This window comes from Cotesia glomerata, linkage group LG1 (assembly GCF_020080835.1).
Source record: "Cotesia glomerata isolate CgM1 linkage group LG1, MPM_Cglom_v2.3, whole genome shotgun sequence".
In the NCBI taxonomy this organism is placed as follows: Eukaryota; Metazoa; Arthropoda; class Insecta; order Hymenoptera; family Braconidae; genus Cotesia; species Cotesia glomerata.
In genome coordinates, this window is record NC_058158.1 from 13,549,649 (window position 1) to 13,576,248 (window position 26,600).

The window sequence follows — 26,600 nt, forward strand, 5'->3', positions numbered from 1 at the left end:
ATTTTTCTCTTGAATATTTGATACCCATTTTAGATTATTTTAGAGTGCAATTATACATATTGAATGAAAAAAAGTGATTCAATATTACTTGATCTTCCCATTTGGCCTGTTAGATAATAAAAATATTAATGAAAATTTACATCAAGATATTTAATTTTTTGGAGCAAGAGAGAAATTTTCTCAAGACAAGAAAATTTACTTCTGTCAAGAACTTAATTTTTTGGAGCAAGAAAGAAATTTTCTCAAAACAAGAAAATTTTCTTGACTTAAATAAATTGTCGGATCAAGATTCGTATTTCTTGGAGCAATGAATTAATTTTGTTGGAATAAATGAAATTTCTTGTATCAAAAAAAAAAATTTTTTTTCGCCCAAGAAAATAATTCGGAAGAAAAATATTTTCTTGGTTCAAGTGAACCTTTCTTTCTGTGTAGGACTACAATTTTCTATTTTCATGAGTTGTTATTAACTTTTATTTTTTACTAGCTGTTAAACAATTTAGTTTCCTTTTCGAGGTTTTGGAACAGGCTGACAAACGATATTAAACTTTAAAATAATTAAATGCGAATTACTAAAAAAGAAAATGAAAACTATTTGCTAATAAACACGTCCTGGAAACTGGATATACTTTGATGTAATACGAAAGAAATGTTTTCTCATGAATAAGATAAAAAGTTTTAGTTATTAATGCAACTATGGAATATTTTCAAAAAAATTTTCAATTTACAAAAAAAAATCATGCATTGATAAAAAAAATTAATTTTTTATAAATTAAACCGAAATTTTCTTAAATAAAAAATTTCTTGACTAAAATTTAATAAAATTTTCATCTTAATTTAAAATAAAAAATTCTTCAAAACGTGCCTTTTTTGGTTCAAAATTTCTTCTCTTGGATTTAATTAAATTTTTTATTTAATGTAAGTATCAATTAAAGAAGTTTTTAGTAAAAAAAATTTCGTAATATAGATTTCTCACTTTTTCGGGTTCCGGTCATCCAGATATCACTGTAATATTGTGAAATAAATTATATACTCAACTTTTGTAAATATAAGTATTTTATTATCCAACTATACGCTAACATTTTGAGAGTATAAGCGGCACATGTTGCTAAAAAATAATTTAAATTTCAACAGCTTTATTAAAATTATTAAAAAGTTATGATATACTATTAAAAGTTTTGAAGTAAAATATTATAATTTTTTTCATTTTGAATTAAATTAAGCGCGTGTCTTTATTGATAGTAGCGTGAGTATGCAGTAGGTGCTATATAATACACCAAAAATGTCTTTAGATCTTGCGTGTTGAAACTAAAAACTACTTTTGGATTTGTTCCATTTTAACTCGACTATAACTAATTAAAACTTGTTATTATAATATTACAATTAATCTAGATCTGTTCAAGATAAGCGGATATCATACGCACTGAATGCTAAATTAAAACATTTGTTTCTATTTGTTTTATAAGTATCATAAATTTCACTGCATTGCTGATTTTATTACTGAAAAAAATTAAATTGCGTTCCGCTTATGACTTTTATGCACAACTTTGATCACATAATAATGTTACAAAGAAAAATTTGTAACTATTATACTTTACTTAATAACTGACTTAACATTATAATCGCACACTTAATTTAAAATAATAGTATGTACTTGAATTATTATTAATATCGAAAGTTATTAATTTAACGGTTTCAAATTCTTATCAAATAATGTAAGAAAGTCACTTTTGATTGTGCTTATATTAGAATATTACTTTATAACATACTTCACTATTTTAACTTATATTCGTTTTTTTAAGAAATTAAACATAAACATTTCATTCTGTTATTACAATAAACAGAAATTTTTTAGGGTATAATAGGCAGTCATTTTTACTAATAACAATGCTCCAAAAATGAATAATCATTTTTTAATCCTAAAGAAATTTAATGTCTTGCTTCAATAATATCGTATGTTATTTTATATTTTCATCGTCTTGTAACAATAATTCATGCTAATTTCTTAATGATAACTGTAGTTATAACTGCAACAATTTTTCAGCAACCTGATAAAGAATTAATAAAACAACACGTAATAAAAAATTAGAAAAACGGTTGACCCTGAAGGCCATCCCTGCAACTTCCCGCTAATTCCATACCTACGCGCTTAAAATTGCACTTATGATGTTTTTTAGCTTTTCGAGCTCAAAAATACAATTTATGTGTTATTTTAAGCTCTGCGAGCTCAAAGAGATAGCTTTGCTATGCCTTTGAGCTCTTCGAGCTCAAAAGTCTTATCAAAATTCGATGAAAGACGATTTTTCTAATTTTCAAACTGTTGTAACTTTTCAATAAATCAACCGATTTTCACGCGGTAGGCGGCGATCGATGTGGTTTTTTGAGCTCTATAAAAAATTTAAAACAAAGAAATTGATCTGATGAAAAATTTCGGAGTTATTACAAAAAAACACTTTTTTCGATTTTTTTCGACATCTCAAGAACGCATCAACCGATTCTGACGCTCTATGTAGAGATCGATGCGGGTTTTCAAGGTTAAGAGCTGATTAGTTTTAGAAGTTGATCGGTTCAGCCAATTCGGAGATATTTAAAAAAAATGAAAAAAAAAAAACAACTTTTTTTGTCACTTTTTTTGCAATTTCTCGAAATCTACTGATCCAAATCGGTTCCAACTCACAGGAAATCTAAGTTTGGCGAAGCCCTTTCAAATGACACCAACCGCGATGAAATCGGTCAAGCCGTTCAAAAGTTACGAGAGATTAACACACACACACACACACACACACACATACAGACGTACGGACATCATCGTGGAAATAGTCAGGAAAGCTTCCTAGGACCTCGGAACGTCGAGATCCGATGAAAACTCGATTTTCGAAAAACGGGGTTAAACCAATAACTTCCCGATTTTTGAAAATTTTCAATTTTCTTAGTGGGAAGTTAAAAATTGTAGAAAAAATTACAATTGTCACATCGTAATCCACACTGATAAAAAAGTTAACTTAATTGGATAAAATAAATCTTAATCCAAGAATATCATTTTGAAGAAATTGATTATCTTGAGTCAACAGAAAAAAATCTTGGCTCAAGAATAATTTTTTAGTTAAAAAATTTATCTTCATGACTCAAGAAAATCACATTCTTCAAAATGGTATTCTTGGTTCAAGATTTCTTCTATTCAATCAGCGCAGGACCAAACTTTCAATATCTTCACTTTCGTAATTTTTCTTTTTAAAATTTGCGATCTTACATCGCAAAATTGTGTATGAAAGTAGTCAATATACGAATTTTTACTATGCAACATCGTAAATTAAAAAATGTAAAATTATGAAAGTGAAGATATCGAAAGTCTGATCCTGGATTACGATGTGACAAATGTAATTTTTTCTACAACTTTTTTTTCCGTATACGAAACGTTACAAGTTTTACAATAGCTTGACTGTTTGTGTATTTGTCAACATATTCGTGAACCTTGGTTGAATTTACTGAATTATTTGCCGTAAACAACATGGATTATTCCGTACATTAAGTTGAGAAAAATTTTTTTATCGTCAGAAAATTTAGTTTCTTGATCTAATAAACTTGTCTTAGTTTACAAAATTTTTTCCTGAGAAATTTTAGTTATTTTTGACTCATGAAATTTCTTAGTTAAAAAAAATTACACGCTTTTATGAATTTTTACTGAAGAAAAATGCTGTTCAACACCTTACGTATTCAGGCAAGTGATTACAAAATAAAAAAATGATCAACTATAAGTTGACTTAAAAATTGAAATGTCACTTGGAATCGAACTGAGATCTTCTAAATAATTCAGCTAAGTGAATAACTTATGATTATTTTAACCACAAGTGTGGAAATAACTTTTGATTCTTTTGATTAAGTATAGAATCATATTTTGACATAAAAATATAAATACAGTCAAAACCGTTTACAGCGACTTCGCTTAAAGCGACGTGTCGGTTATTACGACGAAATTTTTTAATCCCGTCTCTACTACATATAAAATTCTCATGCCAAAACCCGCTTATAACAACATTGCTTATCGCGACAAATCGTTTATAGCAACCGAATTCACAGTACTTATAGTAGTAAACTCTAAATTTTCATTTTAGTTAATGGTCTTACAAGTTGTAGAAAACAACTTCGTCACAATCTTAAAATAATTCTCCGACAAAGTAACTGGTTATTTTCAAAAATAATTATGTTATTAAATGTAGTATTGAAATTTATACGTGGTTTTATTAAAAACCATTTTATTAAAGTGTTTAATAAATTAATTTATTTGTAGTTTAATAAATGTTCAATAAACTTTCATCAAGTATTTATTAGTTTAATAAACGTTCATCAAGTATTGTTTTTTAATTTAATCCGTGCACTTTTGTTTTCGAATATAATCCATGCATTACTAATATTTACTTATAACGACTATCGGCTGTAACAACCATTAACAGGAGGTCCCTTCAGTGTCGTTATAAACGGTTTTCACTGTAGGTCTAGAATTTTGTGATATGATACAAACAGAAATATTGATAGTACGATAAGATCTAATATCCAACCTAATGAAACAATTTTAATTGTCGTATGAGCATTAGCTATTATTGTATGATTTCTCAAAATATGAAATAATATGTATGCATGCAACTGGCGAGTACTGAAGAACGCGGGAAACAAGAAGTGTAATAATATGGAAGGAGAAGTAACAGACAGTTAGAGAATGGATACTGACAAAAGAATGAAGAGGGGATGGACAGTGGCAAGGTGTAGGTGTAAAAGCGCGCTTATGTTGATGATTGAGGGGGGTAAACAGCAAAGTGGTCAGCGGTGTTCAGTCTCGTGTTGACCTATTCGTTTCTGTGCCGCGCCGCAGTGCATAATGGCTGATAGACACAGCTTTATCTACGAAACATAATCTTAACTGACGGATTCTTTATTATATTGACGAGGCAATTCTTGTTTACTTTTAATAACAATTATCAATTCAGTAGTAATTAAGTGCGTCGAGCTCTTGAATATCACAGTATCAAAAAAATGTCTAGGTCAATGGTGAAAAGTACAGTGATGAAAGATCTGCAACTAATTTTTGAATTGTGTGGCTTCAGTTTGAAAAAGTAACCAAGTGCAAAAAGCTATAGGATCAAAATAGTTGGAAGTTTTAAGTGCACATTTTTTGAAAGTATATATAATGAATCTTACGATAATATTTTGCGTTGTAAGTATATGCCATAGTTTGTTTTATGAATATTTTCCTATTTTGAGGTTTTACAAGTTATCATTGTCTAAAACACATTGTAAAAAATCAGGAATAACATTTTCATCAACATTTACGCAGATTATAGAATATTTTATGACTTACTTAATAAGCATAAAAACCATATGCTTTCTAAATCTGAAACAGTGAAAATTACTGAAAATTAGTGGTATATTCACTATTTCACAGTTATAAGTATTCCACTTGGTATACTTATAGCTGTGAAACAGTGAAATTCCACTGATTCAATGACCGACAAATGATGTTAATTTTTTCCGGTCGATTTTAATCATGATTTCCATATTACTAATTTTATTACTGAGTTGAACATTTATTAAATACTAGAAGACTTAAAGAAAATTGAATCAATTAATACGTATAAAAATATTTTCAAAGGCATATTTAGTATACGTATTTTCAAAGGCATATCAAGCTAGCAGTGGCAGAGCCCATCTTGGACGGTCATTATTATTGATTTCTCGGAATCTAAACAAGCAACAATATTCTGAATAGAGCAACTAATTAGCAACAAATTTAGCACCACAAATAAATTTTGTTGCTTGAATAATAAGTCAATGCCTGATGGACGAGTCCATGCTAGCTTGATAGACCTATTTTTCAATTGTTATTTTTGTGAGAAACTTATAGACAATAACCTTGATTTAAAAAATAAATTTAGACTAAAAAAACAATTTAAATAAATTTTGTTGCTTTAAATCAAGAGAAAAAGTCGTTAAAAAAAATTTTTTTTTTGGTTTTAGTTATTTTTAGTTGGTTCAAAAAACTTTTCTGCTCGATTCAAGATGATCTAATTCTTCAAAATTATTTTCTTGATTGTAAATTATTTTTTTTTTTAATATCAAGGTGATCTCTCGATCAGTGTATGCAATAGTTTCATTTTATCCTATAGCTGATCATCCCGATCAGATAAAAATATTTTCTCGTCATTTCGATTAAAGTGATATTTAAAAATATACGAAAAACATTTATTAGGATTGATACAGATAAAACTATAAGGCAATTTCAATGTAAGAGACTAAATTTCCTGATTTATCATGATGACTATATTTGTATCAAACATTAAATTTACGAGATTTATGCTCAGATTTTCATTTATTTTTATTATTTTGAAGTAATTTTACGATAAACTCAAGTAAATAAATATAACATATACATTTGTTACTTGGGTATAAAATTTTTATTATATTATTTTATATACAATATATGAATATAGTTGAGCATAATTGAATAAATTCTATTCATTTGTATAAATAAAAAATATCAATAGTTTTATTAGAAATAATCTATTGTGCATATCTTAAAATGATTAGTTCATTAAAGAAGACTATGATGCAACTTTTTGCAAACAGGTTTCACTAGTAATTTTATACTAACAAAGAATAAAAGATTGAAATTTATTCGGTTTCCACCAGAAAAATTACTGGGTCAGTAGTGGTCGTAATAATGAAGTTAAATATTTTTTAATTGTAAAATTTTGTAGTTGACAGATATAAATTTACTTATTTCAATATTGTACTAGAAATTTAAATTTTGCGCTATGTGCGCACTTTAATCTTAACCAATAACTAATCAGGCTTCATTTTTTTTTTTTTTGATAATTTTCAGACTAAACCAATTTCAATTGAATCATGAATTTCATATGATAGATTTTCAGAAGTCAATCAATGAGAAAATAATTCTGTTATTTTTTGTAAAAACTAAAAATTTTTGATTTTAAAGAAAAAAAAACTAAGAAGTTCAGCGATAAATGATAGATTTTTTCTGAAGATTTGAAACTGTTGAAATTTAACTTCTTTAACCGAACGAACATATTTAAACAATATTTTTTGAAGTATATCTCCGGGTGAATTTACTTCAGTTACTCTTATAGTATTTATGTACTTTTTGATAATTTTTGTGATAAAGGTACATGTTCTCGGCACTAATGCTGAAAGCAATTTTCGACTTTTTTGCAATCTTAATATTAAAAAAAAAAAAAAAGAAATAAAGTATCGGAGTAATAAGTTATAAACCGAGATTGTTTGAGATATTGTAGATCGTGTAAATGTGATTTTAGAAGGAATATATATAATAGATGCAATATTCGAGATAGAAGGAGCGAGGAAGAAGGAAGAATAGAGAGCAATATAAACGAACCGGTTAGAGACTTTGGCGGCCGCCATCTTTCCTCTTTCGTCTCTCATCTCTGCAGCCTCTGGCGGGAAGGTTCGTAAGCATGTGCAACTTATATGCGTCTATCCTCGGAGAGTTGACTTTTCAGTCTTTTTCTTATCTTAGCTTCCCCGAAGTTCCGTTTCTAATGTTATGTTATTTTATTTACTTTATAGTTTTATTATTTTTATTTATACTCTCGTGTTTTTGCAACACAACTCAACTCTACTTGCCGCATTAAGAACCAAAAATACTCTTTTGTCCTTACGCTCAAAGATTTTTTTTTTTTATTTTTTTAGACGAGAGGTTTACGTAAAACGAGGTCACGACTTTACCGTGATTTTGTGAAAAACTTAACAAATATTTTTCAGTTAATAATTTCTTACCATAAAACAAAAACTATTATTATCATTATTTCTATTTTTATTCCGAAGATCGGTGACTTCATTAATTGAAGAGTTCAGTAAATTCAAAGCCAACTTTCCCGATCCAAATTGACGGTAGACTAAATTTTAAATTTTCTTTAAATTTTAATTTTTACTTATTATTTATTTTCACCACATTATTGTTGGTATGAGCACTCATACCATCCTTGGGTGAATATATCTAACAATTAAAAATCTTTATTTTAATTAAGATTACGTAAAGATGTTATATTCTTTACTCAGTGAGACTTTTTTCGGCCACCGAAAAAATGATAACTCGGAAATGCTCAGACCAGGAATCGAACCTGGATCTTTTGATGTAGCGCCAACTGCTCTACCCTTAAGCTATCCGAGACATTGTCCGTAACTATCATTCGGTTACCTATTAAGACCCACTGAGTAATTCTTATACTAATTGACTATTTTGATGATGTATTTTTCATCAAAAGACCCACGTTCGATTCCTGGTCTGAGCATTTCCGAGTTATTATTTTTTCGGTGGCCGAAAAAAGTTTCACTGAGTAAAGAATATAACACCTTTGCTTAATCTTAATTAAAATAAAGATTTTTAATTGTTAGATATATTCACCCAAGGATGGTATGAGTGCTCATACCGACAATAATGTGGTGAAAATAAATAATAAGTAAAAATTAAAATTTAAAATTTAGTCTACGGTCAATTTGGATCGGGAAAGTTGGCTTTGAATTTACTGAACTCTTCAATTATCATTATTAATGATTGATTTTCGCCTTCCGATATTTTTCTCGGTTCTTTTATTTTCTCATAAGAAATATATTTAAAAAAAGTGACAATGACATGCGAACGCCTCAACACGTGCGACGAGTACATTTTTATACAAGTAAGTTTTACCAAGATTCATCGTGGTAGAACGGTGAATGAATCGGTTTTTTCCTATCATTATCTTTCTTGTACTCTTGGTAGATGACTCGCAGCAATAAATTAGATAGCGCCGAAGCGTTTGTGTACGGAAGTCTCCAGTAAGACGCTATAGTTCGAATACCGCGTGTCCTGCTCAAAACTACAAACATAATAATATGGTTTCGGTCTTATATTTTCAAGTATAAAAGTTTGCGGTTGCTAAAAAAGGCATCCATTATTTTATAAGTGCTAGCTTCTACTTCAATCATACATCTTATATCATTTAGTGATATAAATAAATCATGAGTTTTAGCAATAAAAATTACACTCCAAAATTATCATAGAAGATACTCAAATTGAACACCTCGAACTATAATTTTCATGCACCTTGTTTTGGAATACATTGTTGCAATACATACACCGGTTATGTAATTATGAATTACGAGTTATGAGTTATACTCATTGTATAGCATGCAGCTGAATTATAAGTAAATTAATGTACGGAATCAACAATTTTAAATCGCACATAGTGAATTTAATAGTAACATCAAGCAAATCCATCGAAGAATAAAGAATATATGAAAAAAAAAATTTTTTTTGTGTCCCGTTTATTCTGCTAACAACCAGTGATGCACACGACTCTTCTGACACGCGAGCATGCGCAGTCACGTACTTGAGAGCCGATTAAAAGTGTGTAACGTGTGCGTGCGAAGTTCGCATACAAATGTGGGCAATTTTTTTATTGGATATTTTTTGTTTTACACTGATAGAAGGATTTCTTAACATTTAAGAAGATTTCTTTGTATTTAAGAAATCATTTCTTAGTACGGGAAGGGGGGGGCAAAATGGGCCCCTAGGGGAAAAATAGGCCCCCTAATATTTTCGATTCTCAAGTGTTTGGGAGGTATAATGGGCTGATTAGACTTTAAAAACCAAAGAATATTTTTCAGTTAAACGTGTTCTAGAATTTTTGAATTATAGAAAAAATTATATAGGTAAAATACAAACTAGGTCGCGAGTTAAATAACAGCATTATTTACTATATTTTTTGTTAAATCCCTAACTATTTTTGCGATGGTGTGTGTGTGTGTGTGTGTGTGTGTGTGTGTGTGTGTGTGTGTGTGTGTGTGTGTGTGTGTGTGTGTGTGTGTGTGTGTGTGTGTGTGTGTGTGTGTGTGTGTGTGTGTGTGTGTGTGTGTGTGTGTGTGTGTGTGTGTGTGTGTGTGTGTGTGTGTGTGTGTGTGTGTGTGTGTGTGTGGATGAACGTAAACCTCTCATAACTTTCAAACGGCTCGACTGATTCAAACGGGATTGACAGCAATCGAAAGAGTTTCTTTGCCCCTAAATATTTTATAATATTTAAGGTAATTCGGGCCAATAGATTTTGAGTAATCTCGAAAATAAAATTTTCAGAAAATGTTTTTCTTTTAATAAATTTTAATCTGCTGAATCAATCGTTTTCAAAAACTAATCAACTCTTAAGCTTAAAAAACTGCGTTGATTGCTGTCAACGCGATCAAAATAGGTCGATTTGTTTGTAACGTATCGTGAACAAAATATCAGGAAAAAAGTGTTTTTTTTTTTCTTACATAACTCCGACATTTATTCCTGGATCGTTTTTGATTCAACAAGATGATTTTTAAAGCTTAAAAAAATCACTTCAATCGCCGCCAATAACGTCAAAATCGGTTGAATAGTTCAAGAGATATTTAATTTTAAAAAATTAAAAAAGTAATTTTTTAACATATCTTTGAAATCTCACGTCCGATTGTTTGGTTAGTGATAAATAATCTTTTTGTTCTAGAAAGACTGCATATAATGCCTTAAATTTTTTTTTAAATCGGTAAATTCATTTGTGAGATATCGTCAAAAAAATTCAAAAAAAAATTTTTTTTTGTGATACATTTTTATTGGCTTCACCAATCGATTCGAAAAACTGATCGGTTTTTAAGCTTAGAAACCCGCGTTGATCGCCGTTAACGCGACTGAAATTGATTGATTAGTTTGAGAGATACCGTTGTCGAAATAATTAAAAAAACGCATTTTTTTTTTTTAAATTACTCCGACATTTTTTACCTGATTTATTATTGCTTTTTGCATGAAATGTGGAGCGCTTAGGTATGGAGTTAGCGGGAAGTTGCAAGGATGACTTTTAGGGTCTATTGTTATCCTAATTTTTTATACTGAATACATAATAAAAAAAATTAAAAATATAAAACAAGTAAGAAACATATTGAATTTTTTGGGGGGCCCGTTTTACCCCACCTTTCTCAATTTTTTAATTTCGATATACACAAAAAAATTAATACTATAAACTCAGTAAAAGGCAAAAAAAGTAAAACGAGCTGAAAAACTCATATTATAAAAATTTTCTGAAGGTGGCCCATTTTGCCCCACATTTTCAATTTTTCATTTTTAATGAACAAAGCAAATGGAGGTTAAATACTTGGCAAGGGACTAAAAAAAAGTAAAACCAGAGTAAAACACTAAGAATATCAACATTTTTTTCTTAAGGGGCCCATTTTGCGCCCCTCCCCCTCACCCCTATTTAAAAAATATTTCTGTGTATTTAAGAAATATTTCTTAAATACTAAGAAATATATATATTTTTTAAATACTACGAAATATTTCTTAAATATTAAGAAATATTTTTTAAATACTAAAAAATGATGTTTAAGAAATGATTTCTTAAATACAAAGAAATCTTCTTAAATAATAAGAAATCCTTCTATCAGTGATATAAGTACTACGGAGGTCATAAAAATCGTTCGTGGATATACGCTTGGCGCCATGACTTGTCCATAATCGTAAGAATATTCAGTATCATGGTTCTTCCAATATAAAATTTTAATCCTGACAGTCTATCCCATACAAATACACTGATAGAAGGATTTATTTGTATTAAATAATATTTGTTAATAGTTAACAAATCATTTATTAGAGACCACTTTTTAATATTAAACAAATATTTCTTAGTATTTAAAATGATTTATTTGTATTTAATAAATCTGATATTCATTTATTAAATATTAATAAATCTTTTTAAATACTAAGAAATATTTATTAAGGACTGAAAATTGGCCTCTAATAAATGATTTTTTAAATATTAACATATATTTTTTAACTATAAACAAATCTTTCTATCAGTGTAGCAACAGCAGACACAGCCAGGTACTTTAACTTTACTAAATTTAGTTATTAGACTCGTCTGTTATTTACTCGAATAATCAAAACAGAAATCTTATAGAGCTTAGAAAATTCAAAAGTACACACCTAAAACCACTCATATCTTTTTTTGTTGTAATATATAGGAGGTGGCAAAAAAAGTTCGTATGCTTATTTTTTTCACTGCTTTTGCTATTTACTAAATAGGTTGGTTAAAAAATAAAAATTTTTAAATATGGGGCAAATTGGATCCCTTAATAAAATTCAATTATTTCAGTCTTCTTATTCGTATTATTTTGTTATAAACTTTTGCGATACCTTCATGAAAAAATTAACTTTATTTAAAACAAAAATTTTTGAAAAACGAAATTATTCTTGGTTAAATTAAATTTTACTTGCTCAATAATTTTTATATTTTATTCAAGATAATTTAATTGTTTAAAATGACGTTTTTGATTTTAGATTTTTGGTCTCATATAAGGTTAATTGTTTTTCATCGAATTATGTATTTGTTATCAATATTCTCGAGGAGTTTTAAATAAAAAATTGAAAATTGTAAAAACTTATCACTCAAAAAACTTCTTGATTTAAGGAATTGTTTCCACAACTCAAGATATTTTATTGTTTAGATTGAAATATTTCTTGTTTAAATGAAAATATAAAATATAACTATAGAAAAATGATTTTTCTTATTTTATTGTTAAATGTTTTCTAATTAAATTGTTTACTCATCTAAAAATTAATTTAGTTAAATTTAAATATTCCTAATTATTTATTCAGTAGAATCTTTTCAAAAATCTTAAACCAACAATATTATCAGGCATCTAATTAGCGAGTATGTTTAACAACTGAAAAAAAACTAAACATATGAGCACTTTTTTCTAAAGGGGTCCATTTTGAACCAAAAATTTCAATGACCCATTTCGCCTTGCCTTTTCCGAATTAAACATAATCGGGACCAGTTTGTTTTAGTTGATTGAAAATCTGAGATAATTGAATCTGATCTCAAAAAAAAAATTCCTGATTTCCTTTATGCAATATGGACGGTTTGTTTGACAGCAAATACACAATTTGTAGAGTAATCAACGCTGCCTCTGATGCGTATGAATGACCAGAGGTCGAGTGATTAATGTACAGTAACCAATTACCATTCACCTATATTTTTCCAAATTATGAATTGAAATGATAAATGAAGTAATTTGAAGTGTTGACGGACATTAGTATTGATGCTTCAAATCAAATTTTTCAAATCAAATTGCAACACTGAGGTTTGTGCAACAGTAATAGCCATAGATTGAAACTTTAGATAGATAAATATTGAACGTCTCATATATTACTCGAAGCAATAAAGAGTGCTTTACAATCAAAAAATTTGTTTTGCCTCTTCTCCGTAACTTTTTTCATTGTTAGGTCAGTACAGAACCAAAACAAATATAAATAATGCTGTGAAGCGGGAAAGAATAGGAGTTACGGTAATTATTACGTGAAGCGTTCCACATTCACGTAACAGGATATTGGTAGGAAAGGATTGAGAAAGGAATGTGGAGAGGATCATCTTAATGTGAGTTTATAGAATATGCGAGAAAAATTATTAGATAGCTCGGACTGGGATTTAAACCCAGAACCTTCCGAAGACATGTCGGCTACTCTACCATTTGAGCTATCCGGTCTATACTAAATTTCTTTTCGCTTATTCTATATACATTAAGCCACACCGTCCATCTTACGGCAAGCATTTTTACAAATATAAATAATGCTGTGAAGCGGGAAAGAATAGGAGTTACGGTAATTATTACGTGAAGCGTTCCACATTCACGTAACAGGATATTGGTAGGAAAGGATTGAGAAAAGAATGTGGAGAGGATCATCTTAATGTGAGTTTATAGAATATGCGAGAAAAAATTATTAGATAGCTCGGACTGGGATTCGAACCCAGAACCTTCCGAAGACATGTCGGCTACTCTACCATTTGTATGTTATTAACTAAGTTTTTCTTCTTTCTACTTTACGTTACAAATTAGCAACAGAATATATTTTTTGTTACTAATTCAATAAAAGTATTAGAAGCTGTACACTCTTTTATGTTCCAAACTTTTTTTTTTACTTATTTTCTCGCTTTTCTATCCTTTTGTTTGCACTCATGACTAAATCTTCACATTGTTTTATTTGTTGTGCAAAAATACTATTTTTATCAAAAACCATATGAACTACCGCGTATTTACATGAGTATGTGAAGAATAAGAAGCGAGTATGTGTAATTGCAAAACGACAATACAAACTTAAATTCTCTACACAGTATACATTGCGGCGGTGGCACTTGTGCAGTGAGGTTATATTCACCTGCCTTGGGGATTTTGACGGGGCCCACGGGAAACTTATTCACTCTCTCCTTCTGTTAGCCTTAGCATCTTTTGCAAAAGGGTCTCACAATACAACCGGCTCGGCAGCATGTCACCGTTTGCGCGGGTGACTCTACGTTGGTTCCTTTTACTTTGCAGACTTGTCACGCCTTACTTCTCCTTCTCTCTGTAGCTTCTTATACATAGCACATATGGAGACATGCTGTATTCTGCAACAGCCGTTCTCGGTCCACAGGTTTATTCGATAAGTACTGTCGCCCACCTTAGACGATTGTCTACATTTTAGAATACAATCACACAAAATCAAGATTTTATCTATAATCTTTTTGCAAAATCATTTCATTAAATTCTCATGCATACACGCATCATGGCTATAGATCATACATATCTTTATTATTTTCGAGAGAATATATTTCCAACAACACGACTTATTTAACTCTTCAAATAAGATCGATTTATTGTAGTAGATTCAAATTCAATTTTATAATTACTAGCTGAAAAAGAAAATCAATATACACATCGATTTCATAACAAGAATTACTTGATCGTATCCTTCAGGAGATACTAATCAAGCGTGTATACTGTTACAGTGCCTATAGTATTACTTAGCTGTCTTTGGCCGCAATCGAATAGGATGTTCTATGCGATCCCCATCAGGCATGGTGTTTGTTTGTAATACGAACGCATTTCATGAATAATTTACTCTATTTCATTACATAATGTTCCTTTATTTTAATCATGAGAATGATTTGAATTATCTATGAATGTTACATTTGTGAATTAGCACCAAGCTTTATTTATAATTACAATATTTCGTTTCAGAAAATTAAATTTCTTAACGAAAGAAGTATTTCACTTATCTCAAAACGAAAGAATTCAATTTACTAATATATTTCCATTGCTCGAAAAATTAACCAGATTCAAGAGAAAAATCTTAAATCAAAAGAAATATAATTGCGTTGAATCAACCAGAAAACTTCTTGATCTATAAGTGAAATTTATTTGAGTCAAGAAATTTTCTACTCAATTCAAAATAGTAAAATTCTTCCAAATTATTACCTTGGTTCAAGATTTTTTTTCTTCAATAAAGTTACTTTTCCTATCTGCGTACAATATGAATTTTCCAAAGACTTTGCCTCCAACAAAGTCTTGGCAAAATTGTCTCGTCAAAAACATTTCGGCAAATAACATCTCAGAGCCTTAAAATTTACAAACACAATATTTTGATCAAAACCGTCTTGTCAATTTTTTCTAGATAGTAGTATCTTTAGACAATATCTTAATATTTTCGATGCCTAAATGGGGTTATGAATAAAAAAGTCTTACGGTATTTAAAGAATATATTTCACCAACCAAAGAGATATTTATGTATTTAATTCAATATTTTTAATAGTATTAATTCAAGGAAAAATTGTTGAGGTCAAAAAACAAGTTCGTTCACTTAAAGATGAAATTTATAGAGACAATATATTTTTATGTTTTAAGTAAATCTTTTTTCTAGTATATACATATTTATATCCACGTCAAAAAATGTATTAGATAAGCAAAAAGTTAATGTGAATTTAAAATGACAAATATTCTAAAAACATATTGATTGAGCTAAAAAATGATGTATATTGCCACATGAATCCTTCAATGTTCTTTTGTTCGTTCTCCATGATTTAGAAGTCTTTTGCTTTAGTCCCAGTCGTTATTTTTTTTCTGTTTCATCTCATCCACATCCACCCTCTTGAAGAAAGAGTCCCTCGTGGGTAATGTCCATCCATATTCTCAATCTGTCAAAGCCTCCCCCTCGCGGTGAAACTTACAGTCGAGTGTTGTTATGTAAATATAGAAAAGGTTGTTGATTCATGTATGAGGACGGCATCAATTGCGTTGTCTTGTTTTACGAGCCGTGAAACTGATGCATTTGTATCCCTTACCATTATACCGATTCTCTACTCTGTATTTACACGATTTTATGCTGTTATGTAAGAAAAATTAATTTAGGGAAATTAATTGATTTTACATTTAAATTATTTATTGTGTTTAAGTATTCGGTCCTAGCGTGTTAGGCTAATAGACCGGGAACTTCCGAGTTTCTATTTATTGAGAATGATAGGTTTGTTGAATAAATTGGACGTTGAATAATTTTAACACATATATTGTTTAAATCAAAAATTAATATCATTAGTTAAATTACAATAATTACAATTATTACACAGTGATTCAAAGTTAACTTTTTCTTTCATATAACGATTTTACGATATTATTAAATTCACAAATATTAGTTATTTAAAATGTACCTGATAAAAATGATGAACTTTGTTGATTTGACTTACTCTTTAGATTTGATTCACTTCATAATTATACTTTTAATTTTACAATCTTTTATTCGTTATTCGGTAAATTTAACACGTGGTCTATTCAGACTTATTAAAACTTTAGGTGATGTTAACACTAGGACGTCAGGACAACGAGAGAGATTTTCTTGTGAAAATTGTAAGGTGTCGAATTTTAGGGCGTTACTAATTTCCACTCATTGGGGGAACCAAATGTCCAATTATTTGTCTATTTTCTTGGGCCCTTACCCTCTCTCTTAAGTTGTTCAAAAATATCGCATGAGTCCCCTCTACTTGGGTCAGAGTGCAATATAGTTTTCTTACTTACTCTTATGCTCTATTGAACATCTATGTGTTTGTGTATATGTAAGCGCATTTACGTATAGACAAAGACAAAGGCAAAGATAAAGTACATTTGTACTGTTTAACAATAATTTATTTATTTAAATCGAATAAATAGATATGTACTTGATTCTAGCATCTCTTACGTTTTTTGAATTCAATTATTTATTTGTAGAAATACTTCTGTTTTATCATTTTATAAATTTGTTGCATTATTTTAGAATTTCATTATTTAATATTTGTTTATTTTAAATTGTTTAACTTTCAAGTTCTATTTTTTTTATCTGTTTCATATTCGTAAAGTTCATTTCTCATTTAATATTTAATTTTGATTATCTAAAAATTATTTAAAACTTGCAATATTAAAATTCATTTAGACATTTGTCTCAACACTCAAAATTCTGTACTTAAGTTACTCTAAAATCTTTTGGTTTAAAATAAATCTTTTTATCTAATATTCTTTGTCATTACTTAAGTATTTTTTTATTTTAAGTATAAGTGAGTTTGCTTACGTATAACAAAACTCCCATTTATCTATTTAATCTCTTAAATGTACCTGGGCCCAAACTAATTACGGGAAATTCCCTGGGCCTCTTACAGGAGTCGAACGAGACACTTAATGATCACACTCGAATTATATTTTACAATCGTTAAAAAATGCAATAAAATCATACTCGAATTTTTTATAATTAATAAATATGTAAAGAAAAATTCTTTACATAACAATGCTATGGTATTCGTATTTTATATATTCGTTGCATGTAATTGTATATCTTTCAGCAGGAGCTCATCTTCAATAATTTCGTAGACTAGCAATCTCATGGTAACGAGATTTAAATAATGTAAACTGCTGGTCACACAGAAAAAAAAATTGAATCATATTCCAATAATAATGTATTCGATAATTTCAAATCTTTACATGTAGAAATGATGATATTGATTATGATGATTTGAAGAATGTTCCTTCAAGATCTGGATTTAGCATGTTTTATCAGCTTTCGCAATTCATGTTCTGTTTACTTCAGTAACTTGAACGCTTCCTTAGTGCGTGCAACGATCTTCTATCGTTATTTGGTGCGAGTATTATGGTATACGACGAAGCTGTGTATATAACAACCCCCGATATATGCAGTGTACGGTTATGTTGACCAACAGAGCACATATATGTGTTTGCGTGATCGCACGAGGCTGCCGTGACAACGATCAGACCGACGTTCTCAGTGATATGTGGCGGGAATTTCTCGTTTCAATTAGTATCACCTTAGTATCCAGCTTGTACACGCGCGAGTCTACGTCACTGGTAACGTGTTTTTTAAACTCAATCGAGCAAAGGATCCCTTGGCACGGTCATCGGCATCCCATTGAAAAAACTTGCTAAATCTTGACGCACTCTTTCTCATTGACACCTTCATAAGGACTTAAATCATCAGATCACATTTTTTACTCAAAAAACTTCAACCATATACAAACACTTGTTTCGATCATCGCTCTTTTTAAAGATATTGTGCTTGCTAGTAACCAGTTATCTAATTTAAATTGGTGAATAGTAATTAACTTTTTTAAAACATAATCATTATGCAAAGAGATTGTAAAAAAAGTTTTTTGTTGCATTCTTGATGATTCATTATAGATAATTATCTCGATAAATGTCTCATTTAATCGCAAGAATTTTTGCTAAAATAATTATTCGATCGAAATGCGAGCTTATTAAAAATTTTTGTTTTCTTAAATATGTAAAATTAACAATCGAATCGTTCATTTTTCTAATTATGGAAACTATTTTTATCATGCTTATGAAACTATTTCCATAACTAAATGTAATTAAAATTGTTCTTATTTTTAATAATATAAAAAAAGTTTTATTATTTTCATAATATGAGCAGACTGACTTTCATCATGTAAAAATTGTGCTAGCTCAATATATGATCCGAATGGATGCATGTAAAGAAATGGTTTTTCGTAACTATTTGTTTTTCATGCCCTGTGATAGAAAAATTTATTTGGAAATGATTAAATCGATCTATCGAAATTTTTGAAATAACAATAAATAATTCTTTGGTGAAAAATCAATATATAACTGCTATAATACATTTTTATACTACATACTCATTAATATAATTTCATCGTCTGTACAACTTTAGCGTAGCCAAAAAATTAGATTCACTTCAAATCATTTACAACCGAATCGTTCACTGAACAAGTTAAATAAAGCAATTTTTCAATATCTTTAAAAAATTTGTCCCAAAAGTATACAGAAAAGGGAACAGATGGTTTCTATATTCATTTTCAAAGTTACTAAGTTCTATTTTTGGGTTTCTAAAACTTATTATCCCAATTTTCGAACTTAATACTTATATATAAGCTCATTAGTAATCGATGTCTAAAATATCTAGAATCTCTGGTTAAGAATACTGATTGAAAAAAATTGAGAAGCAGTCACTCCATGATTTTTAATTTTTTTCAATCAGTATAAATTCGAAATTAAATTTTATTAAGTATTTATATATAAATAGAATTAGAAAAATTATCGTAATACCTTCGCGCGTTTTAATTATTTCTTCTTAAGAATCTCAGAAAAGTGAAGCACATAATTACAAGTACAAATGGCTGCGCTCAAACAATTAGACAATTGAAGATAACCATAAATTTTTCAGGGTGCAGAGTCGATATTTAACTTCTGAACGCAAAATTATCTTGAATTTTACATTTACACGGTTGATGGTGTAAAAATATTAAATTCACACCTCCTAAATTTAACACGGTATTTGGTGTAATTTTCAAACGAAGATTTTTACACCGACTCATTTACACTACACCGGGTTCGAAAAATTTTTTATAGTACTCAGTGACTTAAAATTACTTTTAAATCACGCTTGCGCGGAACTTAACTAGCCGATTATTGCACGCTATCCTTTGCTTAAACCACGCGCTTACTTACTTCACAGATACGTACATAAAGATAATAAACTATAAAATAATTTTTTTTAAACATACAAATAAGCAGAAAAAAGAGAAATATCATGTAATCATTCAAAGGAGCACCAGAAAATATAATACTAATAATATATCGTCATATTTATGGTTAATTTAAACTGTCAAACATATATAAACATACATACCGACTGAAATAAGCATTAATAAATAAATCAGTTTAGTACTTTCTTTTGTTTTGATAAATTTAGAGTAGTATATTAACTTTGTAATTTTATTTGAGGAGATTTGAAAATTTTTGTAATATTTGGAAACTAATATTTATTAAAACACGATAAAATTACATCAATAATTAATACAAAAACATAAAAGTTTTAATTAGTAATATCTATTAGAATATCTTAAATTATAAACAAAACATTAGATTATGTTATGAACATTATTAAAATATTTTATAATAAATTATAAACAAAATATTAAAGTAATTTACTAAGAAATACATAAGAAAATACTAAAATAAAATAATTTAGTTTTTTTGTATGTTTTTAGCTTGAGCTGCATTTTCTACAGTACAATTATTAAAAGCACAATTGCCATTACTATTTACGGTAATATTTCAATTGCTAAAAACATAAGATACATTTGAATGGATACTTAGTGGATCGTATACGAATAAACCAACGTCTGGGTCGTATAAAACTTCTGTGTATTGAGTCTTGTTGCGAATTTGGTCCGGGAAAATTAAATTTTTGGATTGCGGTTTTAATTTCGGAATTGAAAAATTTTCTTGATTTTCTTCATTAACTAAAAAATCTTCTTCACTCTGATATAATGTTGAGATTTCAGAACTCGAATTTTGAGACAGAATATTATTTTTTGTTTTTAATTTTGCAACCCGTTTTTCTGGAACTGGAGAAAACGAACTTAAACCGGTAGATAACATAGATGGAGTTTGAACTGGTGCTACTACAGTTACTGGATTAGTTGTTATCTTAGAAGCAGAGATTGGGTGTTTAACTTGATTATTTAGTTCGATTCCACTCCTAATTTGTTCACAAATTTTTTTTTTGTTATTCAAAGAGTCAGCAACATAACCAAAAGCAACCCCACTGGATTTCCATCCACCATGCCTTTGGAGCGTAGTTAAATCACCACCAGCATCAACTAATAATGTTGCGGAAGTTCTACGAAAGGCGTGGCCAGTAAATCCTTCAAAATTAGGCAAATTTAAATAAGCTGCTATATCTTTTGCAATTTTAGGAATTATATTAACACCAATTAGTTGATTGACGCATCTTCCATTGGAATATTTCAAGAAAAATCTGTTCGTCTTACTAATTTCTGGCGTGCATTCTATGTACTTGATACACACCTTATAAAATTCATCTGTTATAGTGAATGATCGAGGCACATTATTTTTAGTGTCGTTAATTTTAACAAAAAGCACAGATTGATCCAAATTTCTAACATCGTCTACTGTTAAATTAATAAACTCTGCTCGTCTAAGCGCACCGGCTATTCCAAAAATAAGGACAGTCTGCAATAAATAATTTAAATTAATCAATGAATCGATGATTCAAAAAATACACAATTTTACGTACCTTATAGCTTAAGTAAACATCATCCGGCGCTTCATTTAAAAATTTATTAATATCTTCTTTAGAAAATATTTGAGATTTTTTAGATTTGTATCCTGTAGACTTTTTCTTCAAAAACATCGTAAACCATTTATACTTGCCAATATCTATTTTATTTATTGTATTAATCGTACATTTTAACATCGAATAAGTAGCCCATAAGCTAGATGGTGCATAACTTTTCTTAAGATGGGCAAAATAAGCCAATAAAACATCATCACAAAACGAATTTGTCTTGCCTTTGCACCACTTCTTAAATAAATTATAACGTGCGACATACAATCTTTTAGATTTGTCAGGCAATAAATCCAATGTAACATTTTTTGCAGTCTCTCTAATTTCATTAGAAACAATATCGCCACTATCACTAAATTCACTCTCTGAGCTGCTCATTGTACATACAAAACACTTTTAACATAAAATTTTCATTAATATTTTAGTACGATGTAAATAACAAATATAACCGCTCCAAAAACAAAATAAAAACGCATAATCGTGACTGTCCAAATAAACCACACGATCAACGGATTTTATTTGACAATAGATAAAGAGAGAGAGAGAGAGAAAGAAAAGAGAAGTCACTCGTACTATAAAATAGTGTACGATACGTGGGACTTAATTAACCGATAATTGAACCGTGTAAAGTTATCGCACTCGCTTCGCTCGTGCGCTAACTTCCCGCGGTTCAATAATCGGCTACTTAAGTTCCTTGTATCGTAATGTACTATTAAAGTCTAGTGTTTTAGAACTAATTGAGGTTAAAATGCTTGGGACATCAGAGGGCACTACATAAAAACTACTGACTGCTGTCTGAACAACAAAGTCGTACGTTGACACTAACCAATCAAGTGTCACACAGCACCTTATGTACTGTTTATGAACATTTTTCTAAAAACACAACGCAGAACTGTACGAAACAGTAATCATAGCTGTTTTTCTTCTTCGTAAATTAATTTACGCATGAAGTTATGAATTTGATATCATTTTATGGTTTCATTTTTTATACCTGTACTGTTTCTTTTTTTTTTTCAAGCAAAAATTATTGTATTATACAATAGCATTAAACAAGTAGACCGAAAAAATCGAAAGCAGATTTATACATTCTATACACACAATGTGTTGCATACATGTGTTATATATCTCTTCATTTTATCTGATTTGCATTGGAGGCTATTAACATAATCTGTGTATTTCAAATTATTTATTTGGAATTAGTCGTGGTCATCGCATACATCATAGGGGTATTAAGTAAGCTCGTGGATTTTAGAGCTCGCCTATCTTTCTCCTATTTTATATCTCTTCTACATTCGTAGGGGATGAATTTAGGATTACCCTGTTTTACTTATTGTTTTGTTCGGACATAATAATATACATTAGAAAAAAACTATCCTAACGCTCCAAAGAAATGTTGAAAGACATAACCGAACAATCAACTATTATATTTATAATTTACATCGTGGTCAGTTAGTTCATCGAAGATATTCGAAACATCCGTCTCTCTAAATGATCTAACTTTATCCATTTTCGTTTGTAGTCACCATAACCCATAGAAATAGATGTTTATAGATATAACTGAAAAAAACAATAGAATATAGAATAAAATACAATAAAGTTTCATTCGCTAGAGGGTGAAAAATCATACTCAGTGATTTTTCAACACAGGTTTTCTAAAGAGAGTAGTAATAAAGAAATCAATCGAGATAGCTCCCTTGCTATCAAAATCGCAATCTACGATCTTCAATCTTAGAAACCAACTTGTTTAAAAAGTGATTCCCATTCCCCATGGGCATTGATACCCTACAATTTTTTCGTGTATCACATTTATGATCATTTTTATGTGCAGTTAAAAAAAGCATAATCGTTCAACAATTTAAAATGTTACGGTTGTTAAAATCAACTTTGGACGAATGACCAATGATCCTTTGAGATTGTAAATATATGGTTTAGAAGGGGTGTCATCAGCAATATTTTATTCGTGAGCAGCAAAAGACGAAAAGCGGATGATGGATCCCCGTCAATTACAGAAGCAGCATCGTACTGTTTTATCGTCGAATGGACAACATTGATCGATGGGTTTTGAAACCATGTAGCTGCTCACCTTATTATAGCTTTGAGAGTTGTACACGGTTACCGTTTTATAGGGGGGAAGAATGTTCTCTGTATCATCACAGCAATACGTTTGACTATAATCGTATTCATACACTCTCTCTCCTCAATGACTTCATTTTTTTACGCTTCATGTTTGGATTTACATTTGCTGATATTGTTACTAAAAAGATCATTCAAATTGAACATACATTTATCTCACATCTTAAGTATTGCATTACGTTGAAAAAAATTGTTAAATTCTTTGAGAACATTTTTAACCGATCAGCAGTTTTATTTTGAAAACCATAAAAACTGTGATGTTGTTGCGCTAAGATTATGTCACAGGAATATTTTGTATCGAACGTTTTTTTCTTGGTGATATTTTGTCGAATATCAATACGTATTATCTTTGTAAACATACACAGAAAAAAAGATTTCTTGACTCGAGAACAAAATTCTTGGCTCAAGTAAATTTGCGGGTGCCCGAAGGAAGACCGAAGTTGTCTTGGCCGAAGTAAAAATTTTTCTTGAAATTTTATTCTTGGTGGAAGTAATTTTTTCTTAATTCAAATTATCATAAATACTTGATACAATAACTTTTTATATTTGATCAAGATTTTTAGATACTTTGGGGAAGCAACACCACCTACTTCAGCTGAGAAAAAAATTTTCTTACCTTGAGAAAATTTTTCTCTTGAATATTTGATACCCATTTTAGATTATTTTAGAGTGCAATTATACATATTGAATGAAAAAAAGTGATTCAATATTACTTGATCTTCCCATTTGGCATGTTAGATAATAAAAATATTAATGAAAATTTACATCAAGATATTTAATTTTTTGGAGCAAGAGAGAAATTTTCTCAAGACAAGAAAATTTACTTCTGTCAAGAATTTAATTTTTTGGAGCAAGAGAGAAATTTTCTCAAAACAAGAAAATTTTCTTGACTTAAATAAATTGTCGGATCAAGATTCGTATTTCTTGGAGCAATGAATTAATTTTGTTGGAATAAATGAAATTTCTTGTATCAAAAAAAAAAATTTTTTTTCGCCCAAGAAAATAATTCGGAAGAAAAATATTTTCTTGGTTCAAGTGAACCTTTCTTTCTGTGTACTTTGTAAATATTTGTACGAAATAATGTTAAAGAACATATTTATCTTCAAAAATAACAAAAAGTTAGAAGGATTCTTTACCACCGTTCACTTCCAATTGGCTGATTCATCATTCATGTAGTTAAAATGACTTAAATTGAGCTTGTTAAGTAAATCCTACACCTTAGAATTTCGAGTACGAATACTTGGCAGAGAACTGGAAATAGACTTTGATTCTTACGGTGGTAGTTAAAGTTGCTTGATGTTAATATTCTCACTAAATCCTTTGGAATGAATGTTTAAGCCAAGGTAATCTATTTTATTCAGACATTTTTTTGTTTAACTGCACCAAAATTAAATTAAATAAAGTTACTGAAATTTTGTATTCGGTGTAACTCTTTTCCTGGGAAATCCCTCTTCTTCCGCAGTGAAACGACTAACGAAAAGAGCATCAAGTATTCACGAAGAGGGTAGAATCTACCGGGGCGTAAGCGCATTGCAAATACGCCTACATAACTTTGCATATATGTTTTGATAATTGACTACTTGGGGTTCTGCTCTGTATAATAATAATTACAAGCTTGTTGGTCGCTTCAACTTAAATTACATTAAGTTGTAAAGGTGATTAGATTGTCTTACTGACAATTATGAATTAAAGTATTCTTAAATATCATTAACTTTTAACGCTCATTATAAAAATAACTATCAATAGCATGACAAATTTCAATGAAAATTATTAAGTACAGTGAAAACCGTTTATAACGACATTGAAGGGACCTCCTGTTAATGGTTGTTATAGCTGATAGTCGTTATAAGTAAATATTAGTAATGCATGGATTATATTCGAAAACAAAAGTGCACGGATTAAATTAAAAAACAATACTTGATGAACGTTTATTAAACTAATAAATACTTGATGAAAGTTTATTGAACATTTATTAAACAACACATAAATTAATTTATTAAACACTTTAATAAAATGGTTTTTAATAAAACCACGTATAAATTTCAATACTACATTTCATAACATAATTATTTTTGAAAATAATCAGTTACTTTGTCGGAGAATTATTTTAAGATTGTGACGAAATTGTTTTCTACAACTTGTAAGACCACTAACTAAAATGAAAATTGTGATTCTCATTAATTTGAAGCTACAAAAGAATTTGATGACATATATCATAAGTATATTTACTGCAAAACGAATGAAAGTATTTATCAGGTGCTATAACCAATGCATTTTACTATGAGTTTACTACTATAAGTACTGTGAATTCGGTTGCTATAAACGATTTGTCGCGATAAGCAATGTTGTTATAAGCGGGTTTTGGCTTGAGAATTTTATATGTAGTAGAGACGGGACTAAAAAATTTCGTCGTCATAACCGACACGTCGTTTTAAGCGAAGTCGCTGTAAACGGTTTTGACTTTATACTCATAATGATAAAATTCATTTGCTGATTCGTTCATACATAAATGAAGTAGACATAATATGAATTATTATTGTTTCGGATTTTAACCTGTGATCTACTACGATCTAAGTTGAAAAATAAACATATTGATCCACGTCCTTGATTTGGCACGGTGCATAGTAGCTTGAGATATCGATTCAAAGAACTTATGTTCAATTCCAAAAGATATCAGTTTTCCAAATTATATAATTATTTAATAAAAAAAGATTCACAAGTTCTAAAAATTATAAACAATTTTAATATCTTCTCAGATTAAGAAAATTTTGAGAAATTAGGAATAATTTTTTCTTAAGTAAATATTAATGCTTCTCTATTGATTGATATTTTTTCATTCTTAACAATTAATAATTATTACAATCAATTGGTGAAATATGCACTACATAGTAAATTTATATAATAAAAAGAAAAAAAATATTAATAATTAATTATTTTTACAAAAAAAAAGGACGAAAGGAGTGTGAGAAATTTT

General features: G+C 29.2%; 1 protein-coding gene across 5 annotated transcripts in view; it reads left to right on the forward strand.

Moving 5' to 3' along the window:
• Positions 1–26,600, forward strand: part of LOC123274034 (homeotic protein antennapedia-like) — a 194,003-nt gene that overhangs the window by 15,831 nt on the left and 151,572 nt on the right. The window contains exon 1 of one of the 5 annotated variants that reach the window (XM_044741535.1): positions 4,497–5,210. The exons of 3 other annotated variants lie outside the window; for them this stretch is intronic. The gene's annotated coding sequence lies outside the window, so the exon portion shown is untranslated. Of the gene's footprint in view, positions 1–4,496; positions 5,211–26,600 lie in introns of those variants that run through there. One more of the 5 variants, XM_044741542.1, reaches the window with a different exon arrangement.